This window comes from Chinchilla lanigera, unplaced genomic scaffold (genome assembly GCF_000276665.1).
Source record: "Chinchilla lanigera isolate Chin_1 unplaced genomic scaffold, ChiLan1.0 scaffold00139, whole genome shotgun sequence".
In the NCBI taxonomy this organism is placed as follows: domain Eukaryota; kingdom Metazoa; phylum Chordata; class Mammalia; order Rodentia; family Chinchillidae; genus Chinchilla; species Chinchilla lanigera.
Window position 1 is genome coordinate 2,058,968 of NW_004955540.1, and position 9,379 is coordinate 2,068,346.

The following is a 9,379-nucleotide window of genomic DNA, read 5'->3' on the forward strand; positions in this document are numbered from 1 at the left end:
AAGGGAAAGAAGGAGAAATTTTGTATGTATGTATATACAGGATAGTTAATGTAGTTGATCTACTGTCTTCTATTTCTTTGCTGAAAGAAACAGTTAATGAGTCCATGATTGATCAATACTGCATGTCTCTATCTGTTTTCATGAGAAACCACTTTGAAGGTATCAATATGTAATACAACAAGCATTGTTAATTTCCTACCACTTTGTAACTCTGTATTGTTTGTATTGTTCTTTTGCTATTTTGTAAATCGTTGTGTCTGTGAATGTTTTCCTCCTTTTATTTTTAAAATTTAAAAAAAAGGAGGGACAGAGCCGAGTGGACATCAAAGCATGAGCTTTTTTATTGCAGACAGCAGAATCTGCTCTGCCTAGTTGAGCAGAAAGGAACTGGTACAGTGTACTTGTTCATTACAGAATGTTCTGGAGGGCCAGGGCTGCTTGGATGTCACAAAGTAAGGGCCACCTAGCCAGGAGGACAGACAGACACCCACATCCCCAACTGTTCCAGAAGAGCCTGTCTCAGAGCCTCAGTGCACTCACTGGCAGGGCTCTTGGAAGGTGACTGGGTTATGGGGTGCCTGGGCTGAATGTGGCGTTAGGAGGTGGAGCCTGGTCAGAAGAGCAGTCCCTGGGAGCGGGCGTCTCCTGCCCCAGCTTCCGCCTCTGTCTCCTTCCTCTTCCCGCTGGCGCTGGCCAGCTCTTAGACCAAGCCTGCCAGCCTGGGGTCAGCCAACCATGGGCTAAAGACAGGAACCAAAATTAACCTCTCCTTTAATTTGTTGACGCTGGGTATTGTGTCCCGGTGAGCAGTGAGGACAGTCCATGTCTGCCATGCATAGTGAACACACCCAGGCAGGGGCACTGGTACATATACGTCCGAAGCCTGGTCCTTTGTACTTCTCTCGCCCTCTTCCACCGCTGAGCCCCGTATCCCTTGGGGAAGGCTTTTGAGCTGCTCAGCATCCCAGCAGTCGTGCAGGGAGGAAGACTGCGGTACAAGTTACAAGGTCTGAGGTCTGACAGCTCAGTTACCAGGTGTGAGGTCTGACAATGACTAGGAAAATGTTTGCCATGTCTTCACGGTAAAGCATTTTATTTCTTGTTGCTTATCTGTTTTCCCCAAATTTTTACAACAAACATAATATTTACAGAATGAAAAGCAGAAACCAAGAGCTCTGTTTTCCAAGGAAAGGAGACAGGGGGCAGCGCTGCAGGAAGTTTCTCAGCCCTCTCAGAGCAGCAGCCCTGCAAGGACCACACTTGCTCCAGGTCAGTTAGGACTTTAGGGTTATGTAACGTGAGCGCTGAGATAGTTATCTCCAAGGCCGTAGAGAGATGTTCTGAGGGGAGGACTGTGTGCTTCTGTCATGGTTTGGGGTTTTGCAAGGGAAACAATATAATTGAGGACACATATTTTATAAGATTATTTATAATACTCACCCAAAGAATCATATAGAAAGACAGTGCAGGAAGTCTGTCCACACACGAAAGACCAAAGAATGCAGCCAAAGCCCTGGATCTCACGCCAGTGTTCTGCACGAGTCTAGCTGAAGGCCTAGGGCCCATAACAATGCCTCCCATGAGTCCAACTAGAGGCCTAGAGCCCTGACAATGTCTCATGCAGGCCTGTTCACAGATCTGTGCTGGGAAGGCCCAAAGGTCCGTGGTGGAAGCTAAAAAGTCTGTGCCAGTGGGATGAAGGATCTGTGCTAGCAGGCTGAGGGATCTGCACTGCAGCCAGGAAGCAACACTCCAAGTAAGAACCAGAGCTCCCCCAAAGGGTACCACAGCCATCCTCAGCAACAGTGAGGTTCTGAGCTCCTCTGATGATGAGGAAAGCCGAGTTCTCATCAGGAAAGCCAACATGACAAGCTTCTCCAGGAGACTGAGCAGTGTACCATCTTCTCCTCTGCAGCCAGGAAGTACTGCTCACAGTGAGGACCAGAGCTCGCTCAAAGTGAGGACCAGAGCTCCCTCAAAGTGAACCAAAGCCATTCTCAGAACAACAAGGTCCTAAGCTCCTCAAATGATGAGAACAGCCGAGTTCATCAGAAAAGCCAGCATGACAAGCTCCTCCAACAGAACCAACAGCTCCTTACAGCTTCTCCCAGCTCCCAACAGCCTCTCTCCTTCTTCCTCTCCAGGTCTGCCTCTTATGCTGCTGGCAACAATCCCCAGGTGGGCCTCCCACACCCAGCACCACGCTGACTCCGTTCACCTTTATGTTAGAAGTTGACCACCAGCTGTCAATCCACCACAGTTCCTCTCTATCCTCTGATATCCTTGACCCTGTAACCCTAGCTGTAGGGAAGGGGGTGGCCAAGACCACCTTGCTCCCCATTCCCGCCCTAATACAAAGGCAGGGAACACGAAGAGCTTGTTCCATGGTATACGATGTTTTGATATAAGTTCCTGATCTTTGGTTCAGGTTCTGGCACAGAGCTCCTAAAATCCTTGCTGAGGGGTAGGGGTGATAGGAGCACCCCAGATACTATATCTGGTTGGTTACATCTGAGTTCTCAGCTCCTGGTTCCTGACACAGAGTCCCTAAGAGCCCTGAGACCTGCAGGTGGCCAGGCATCTTCCTGCGCTGATTAATATGGGGGTGGGGCTGGGTGGCTCCAGGCTGAGAGCTGATCACCCCAGCGGTAAGGTTTGAGGAGAGAGTAGGAGCTTAACCCCATCAAACCTCTGGGGAGGGCAGGGATCTCCAAAACCCCAGATGCCTGGACATGAAGAGCTTCTGCACTGTAAACACACCAGGTGCCAGGAGGGCCTTGTGTCCCGTCCCGTGGTGGTCGAAGCTCCTGTCACCTTCTGCTCTGGCTTCCAGGGGGCCTGCCATGCCTTGCGTGTGGATCATCCTCCACAGGCCCATGTATGAAGGGATTGGCCCCACTCTGTGGTTCCTGGACAGGGCAAGTGGAACCTTTAAGAGTCAGGCCGAGTTGGGAGCCTCCAGGTCATCGGTAGTGTCCTGGAAGAGGGGATGGGAGCCCTGGCCCCTCTTCCTTCTCGCTGCCTTTGCTTCCAGGACCCCGAGAGGTGAGCGGGATGTGACTCCACAACCCCAAAAGCAACAGGACCAACTGATCATGCATGGGAAACACCAAACTGTGAGACAGTAAATCTTTCCTCCAAGTTAATTCTCTCAAGTATTTTGCCACAGCAATGCAAAGCTAGCACAATATTCTTTATAATAAAGGCAATACAAGTAACACTTCCTTGAGTGATTTGAGCTGATATAGCAAATTACAGAACCTGAAGCAGGGGTCTAATGGGAAGCCCTGGTTTGAAGCCAAGCAAGACAGAAGTGTGGGCAGCTCAGGCATCTGCTACATGTAGTTGGCATCTGAACTGGGAGCACCCTGGTGGGAGTGAGATCTTGGCCAGGTAGCAACCTGACTGAACTGTAGGATACTCGATCGATGGGTGTCCACAGAGAACTGCAGAGTCATTTGGTGTGGAAGGGCCGCACACTTGCTGTCAGAGGCACTCTGCAGCTAGGGAAGCAGTTTTCTGGCAGTGGGGCTCTCTGAAAGCCAGTTAGTTCCATCCACCCTTGGTGGGGCCTGCCTGGCTATCAGCCGTGCAGGACAAGAACAGAATTTACACTCTTCTGGAGAAGGGGACAGTTTCACCAGCGATGCAGAAAACAAGTTAGATCAACAAGACACTGCCCACGTAAGTGGGTCCCAGTGCACACCCCTGTAGCTCAAGCAACTTGGGAGCTCGAGGCGAAAGGATGGTGAGTTTGAGAACAGCTCGGCCAATTTAGCAAGACCCTGTCTTAAAAGCAAGCAAAAAACCCCCAAGTAACTTATCCAGATAGGATTTCAGGGCTTGCACTTTCTATATTATAAACAACTCCTTTTAATTTGGTGTCACAAATAATGTATCTGAGAAAACGTATTTCCCCACACTGCTGCCCAGGGCCTGGAGGTCAGATGGACTCCACACTTGAGAATGCCCTGTTGTCAGCGCCTTAGGGTTCCCACCGATCCAGTCACGGAGCTGGGTTTCCGGCACGTCTTCCAGTGCAGTGAGTGGGAGAGAGGCGTGCGCAGTGGCGGCTGCGCCCAGCCAAGCCCCTTCCACGTGGACAGCGCCCCAGGCTACCGAGTCAGGCTCACATCGCAAGGGAGGAGAGACCAGACAAGTGCGAGGGTCTGAAGTCCATACCTAAGCGGGCACTGAGGGACCAAGAAGCCATGCTTTCTGTTCAAACTCAAACGCTTCAAGTGCAGAAAAAAGCAAAGGCAGACAGGTGTGGTGGTGCACGCCTGTAATCCTAGCTTCTCAGGAGGTTGAGGCAAGAGGAACCCAGGTTCAAGCCCGGTCTGGGCAAGTTAACAAGACCCTGTCCCATGAAAGGAGGATTCAGAGCTGAGGATACAGCTCAGTGGCAGACACCCCCACCCCGTCAATCCCTAGTACTCAAAAAACAACTGCATTCTAAGGACACACACAAATACAGTATTCTACCACAGACTCTCTCTCCTGCTGCTGCCCTTGTTGGCCAACCAATCACCGTGTGCCCAGAACGCGACAGAAGGGCAGACAAGGCTACTGCCCTTTTCTCCTTCTATCTTTCATATCGTTCCTCAGTAACCGGAGGCCGTGCTGGCGGGATGTGTGCGAACCACAGAGGCAGACGAAAGGGAGAGTCAGCCTGTGCGCGTGCGCGCTCCCCCCTTTCTGCAAGAACCGCGTGCGCGTGCGTTGGAATCCTGTGATTCTACACCAGGTTCGTGTTCTGAGGTCCGCGCTGAAAGTGACATTGCACAATAAACTAAGTGGTAAAACTTGTGCGGATGATTCTAAATTTCATTTTTTACTTAAAACATGAAAGAGTGGGTTAAAAACACCATGGGGGGGGGGAGAAGAAGGAAAAAACAAAACAAAACAAAAAAAACCACCACTGGGAGCAGAAAGAAAGACCGCAGAAGAAAGGTTTCAGTAGCTGAGCGGCGCTCGCTTCGCTTCGGCTTTTGAACAAGGCCCCGCCCCCGCGCAGTGGCTGCGGCCGCGCGCTGTGCACCTGGCCCTGCAGGGGCTGCGATGCGCGGCGTCCTTAAACCGCGCCTGCTGGCCAGTGTGAGGGACGGAGTCTCATGGGTCGCTGAGGGCCGACAAAGGGTCCTGGCACTCAGGAGGCCGAGGCGGGTTCTCTCAAAGTTATATTCAAACGCGCCCCAGCAGAGTCCGGGGTCTCACCCCCAGGTACTCACCTAAGCCACGCGAAACTCGCGTTCAGGCGAAAGCCTGTATGTGAACATTTAGACAGGCTTTATTCCTAAATCCCCCAAATGAGAGCCAGACGACGCCCTTCCCGGGGAAGTGGGTGCTCGCGCTGAGGTGCGGCCGTGCACAGAACCCCCTCTCCCTCGGACGCTCGCTGACCAGGGACGCAGCCGCGCACGTGCACCCATGGGCACCCACGGGCAAGGCTCACCCCTGTGAGTCCACCCACTCGTGCACCGATGGCAGGCTCAGGGCAGGTGAGCGATCGTGTTGGCAGAGGCCGGGCCAGGGGAGGCCGCGACGGGGCCAGGAGCGCTGGCGGCAAGGGGGCCTCTGGGGCTTGCTCCCGGCGCCCACAGGAACACGTGTGTCTCCACACTGCAGCCCGGCACGGTGACACGGGCAGATGTCACTGCGTGGAATTTAGACCTCAACTTTTAAGAAGCTGCTGCAAATTAACCACAAATAATAACCCCAGGACGTTCATGCGTGCCAGAAATCCCCAGCGAGGGCCTGGGACTCTGAACTAGAAAGCAGAGGGGCCCAGAGGGCCCGGCGGCCAAGCGTGCTGGAAATCAAGCCTGATTCCGCCAGGCGCTAGCATGGAATTGCTGGGGACGCCCTGGGCAGGCTGCGCCCCGGAAAGCAGCTCGGAAGGGCCTGTGGGTGGGTGAGCACGGGCACCTGGGGGCGCCCGGCCTGTTCCACCCCACCCGCAGATGCAGCAGCTGCCTTCTCCTCACCCTGCCCTGCCCTCACTGTGCTGATTTTATGCAGAAAGGATTGATTGGTGTTGACAGGAGCTATTTACCTGTCTCATTAATTATGCCAACTAATTTTCAACTTAATTGCACTTTTCGGGTCACTGGATGATGAGACTGTAGGGTTTCCTTGCTGCTGCAGGGCCTGAGCGGGGGCAGCAGGAGGGTGGCAGGGGAGGTCAGACAGGGCGGGCTCGCAGGCTCCGCCCCGTGTGACCTGTGTGCCCGCTCTGTTGGTGTTCGGCTGCCACTCGGGAGCGCTGCGCCACTCAGCCCCCTAACAACGTTTTTAGGTAATATGAGGAGGAAGCAATCAGTCAAACCCAGAATATGGGACACCCAAGACCACAGCGGTGCCGAGGCCGCAGAGGGGACTGATTTAGTGCCGAGGACCCTGGCTCCCGAGGGCAGCCGAGAAGCTTGAGGCCCCCCTCCTCATCCCATACTGCCCACTGACCTGTGATGTCTGAAGCTAGGACCCTCACTCAGCAGTTACAGAACCCGGTTGCAGACAGGAGCCCGGGCTTTGGAGGCAAAGCCGGCCCGACTCTGCCACTGAACCCTTGAGGAACTGGCTTCACCAGCTGCGCCTTGGTTTCCTCCCCCACAATCCCTCCACTGTCCTGGCCCTCTTCCTCACAGGGCCATGGTAGGACGCAGAGCAAAGAACAGTGTCTGGGACGTCCATGCCCTCAGCATCCCCTCTGCGGCCTCAGCATCACTGTGGTCTTGGTGTCCCATATTCTGGGTTTGACTGATTGCTTCCTCCTCATATTACCTAAAAATATTTTTTAAATCAAAAGCTTATTGAAATGTCATAAGCACAGTCCAAAGAACTGTTGAAAGTAGGCCATCGCCCTGGGTATTTGACAGGTTTCCCACCAGCGAGGCCTCCCTCCCACAAACTGTGATTCAGCCGTCAAAATCCGGAAGTCAGTGGTGGTGAACTGTTACCCAGAACCCTCAGGCGCTGTGAGCATTTCAACAGTCTTAGCATCTCCTGAATGGTGAAAGAGGCCAGCACAAAAGCACATGCTATGTTAGTCAGCATGACTCTTCCACCTCCTTCAGTCTGGAACAGGCCCAGACCTCCCTCAGCTTCCACAGCTTTGATGCTTTGTTTGTTTGTTTTTTGTTTTTGCTTTTGTTTTTGTTTATTCCTTTTTGAGACAGGGTCTCATTCTGCAGTTCAGGCTGCCTTGAACTCACTTTGTAGCCCCGAACTCTCAGTGATCCTCCTGCCTCAGCCTCCTAAGTGCTGGGATTACAGGTGTGGGCCACCACACCTAGCTGACTGATACTTTTAGAGGGTAAGCTGTCACTGTGTACAATGCCCCTCCATTTAGCTTTGCCCGATACTTCCTTATAGTTGGACTCGTGTCATGCATCTTTGCCAGGAATATCACAGAGGAGATTCTGCAAGCTCACTGACCTCTGCCGGGTGGCTCAAGATTTCAGTTTGTCCTTTATGAAGGTCACCTTGCTCACTTGGCTTGGGCAGATCCAATAAGCTTCTCTGCTGTGAAGTTCCTTATTCCCCCCATTTGTAATTATTAAATATTTTTTTGCTCTTTTATTTGAAACTGTTTAAATATACCATTCCTCTTGAAACATTCAAGATATCTATTTATGTATATATTTGTATCAGTTTGGACTCAGGCTTTCCTACTTCAGGCACACTGCAGTCCTTTACTGCCGCTGCTTTGATGGTGAACCCCCCAGCTTGGTGGGGAGCAGCTGGGTCTTCTCATATGTCCTGATCCTCCCTTGGGCTCTTTTCTGTCTCAGCCGGGAGGCGTCCAGAGCCATTCTGTGCTCTCGGTCACCTCTGCGAGGAGCAGGCACCTGGGTGTGCGTTGTTGGAGCGCTGCTGTCAGCAGACGGATGAGGGGATGTATGCATTTACCTGGCGTATCTGTACTTTACACAATGTATCTGATGTGTTTACAATATTATATGTCTGTATAATTCCTGTATCGTTTATTTAGCCTATTTTTTAATTTCTGAGTTTACTGAGTGATACTGAGAACTATGCATTGAAATCAGCGCTTCCCACTCATACTCACCATTTACAAGTCCGTTTTTGTTCCCTGACTTTTGTAGCTGTGACTCCCTCCCCTACAGCAACACCCCACTCCCACTGTCCTTAGTGCAGTCATTGATTTGCTCAGACGCCCTTCAAGCCCAGCCTCCTCCAGGCTGCCGGCCCCTCCCTGTGGGTTCGCCGCTTTGCTCCCACGGATGCTGACTACCCAGAGCACAGTCCCTCACCCCTGCCCCGCCTTACCCCGCGCAGGTGTGGACCCTTGCCCCGGCCACCACTGGTCTGAGCCACCCCTGGCTTTTGGGCTGAATGATAAGGAGAGAAGCATGCAGGTTTTAAGCTATGGAAGACACACTGGTAAGTGATGCTGCGCAGAAGTGAAGCAAGACACAGCACCATGGGCTGGGAGGAGCGGAGTGGTAGCGTGCCTGCCTGGTATACACCATCCCCAGCACCACAACAGGTAAACGAATGCGTGGCACTATCCCAACGGTGTAGCCAGCTCAGATGGCGCACTGGGCTTTCCCGGGTGGAAGACAAAGAGCAAGTCCCTGTCACTGAGCAGCTCTTGGACCCTCAGCCCGGCCCACCCCCGCAGTCACGGGGGCTCTGTGCCCCAAGAGCAAGGGCACTTGAAGGAGCACAGGAGGACGGCCCTCACATGCGTGCAGCACCTCGAAGGGTGCCAGCAGCGAGGCACCTCGCACAAACCTTAGCTGTCCAAGTTCAAGGAGCACAGAGCCAGGAGGGGCCCCCTGGATACCCACCACGGTCACCGCAGCATGGCCACATCTGAGGCTGCGGTGTCCCACCCAAAGCTCAGCCAAGCATTTTGCCATCGCCCCTCCAAGGAGTGAGAGCAGGACGAGGCGGGGCAGTCCTGCATCCAGCACAAGCCGACCTACACCAGTGCTCCCGCACTCTGCAGATGGAGGAGCAATTGCAGCTGCTTGAGAACAACATGGAAAGCTACCTAGCATAGTGCACGAAAGGACCTAGGACTCAGAAACCTGAGGAGAACGGTAAAGGCGGAGGAGCAGCACGGGGCAGGGACAGGAGTATCCCTGTCAGTCATCAGTGGGAGGGCTGCCATCTCCCACCTGTCCTCAGTGCAGTCCCAGGTCCTCGGCCTTGCGGCCGTGGACATCCTGGGCCACCCAGGTCTTTATTGTGGGGTCTGTGCTGTGCATTGTGGAAGGTAGCTTGGCCCAGGGTTAACCATCCTAATGCCATTTAGCATGAGCCCCTGAATACAACCAAAACTGCCTACAGATGTGGCCAGATTTCCCGGGGACAAGATCACCCCTGCAACCTGAGATGGTTCTCAGGA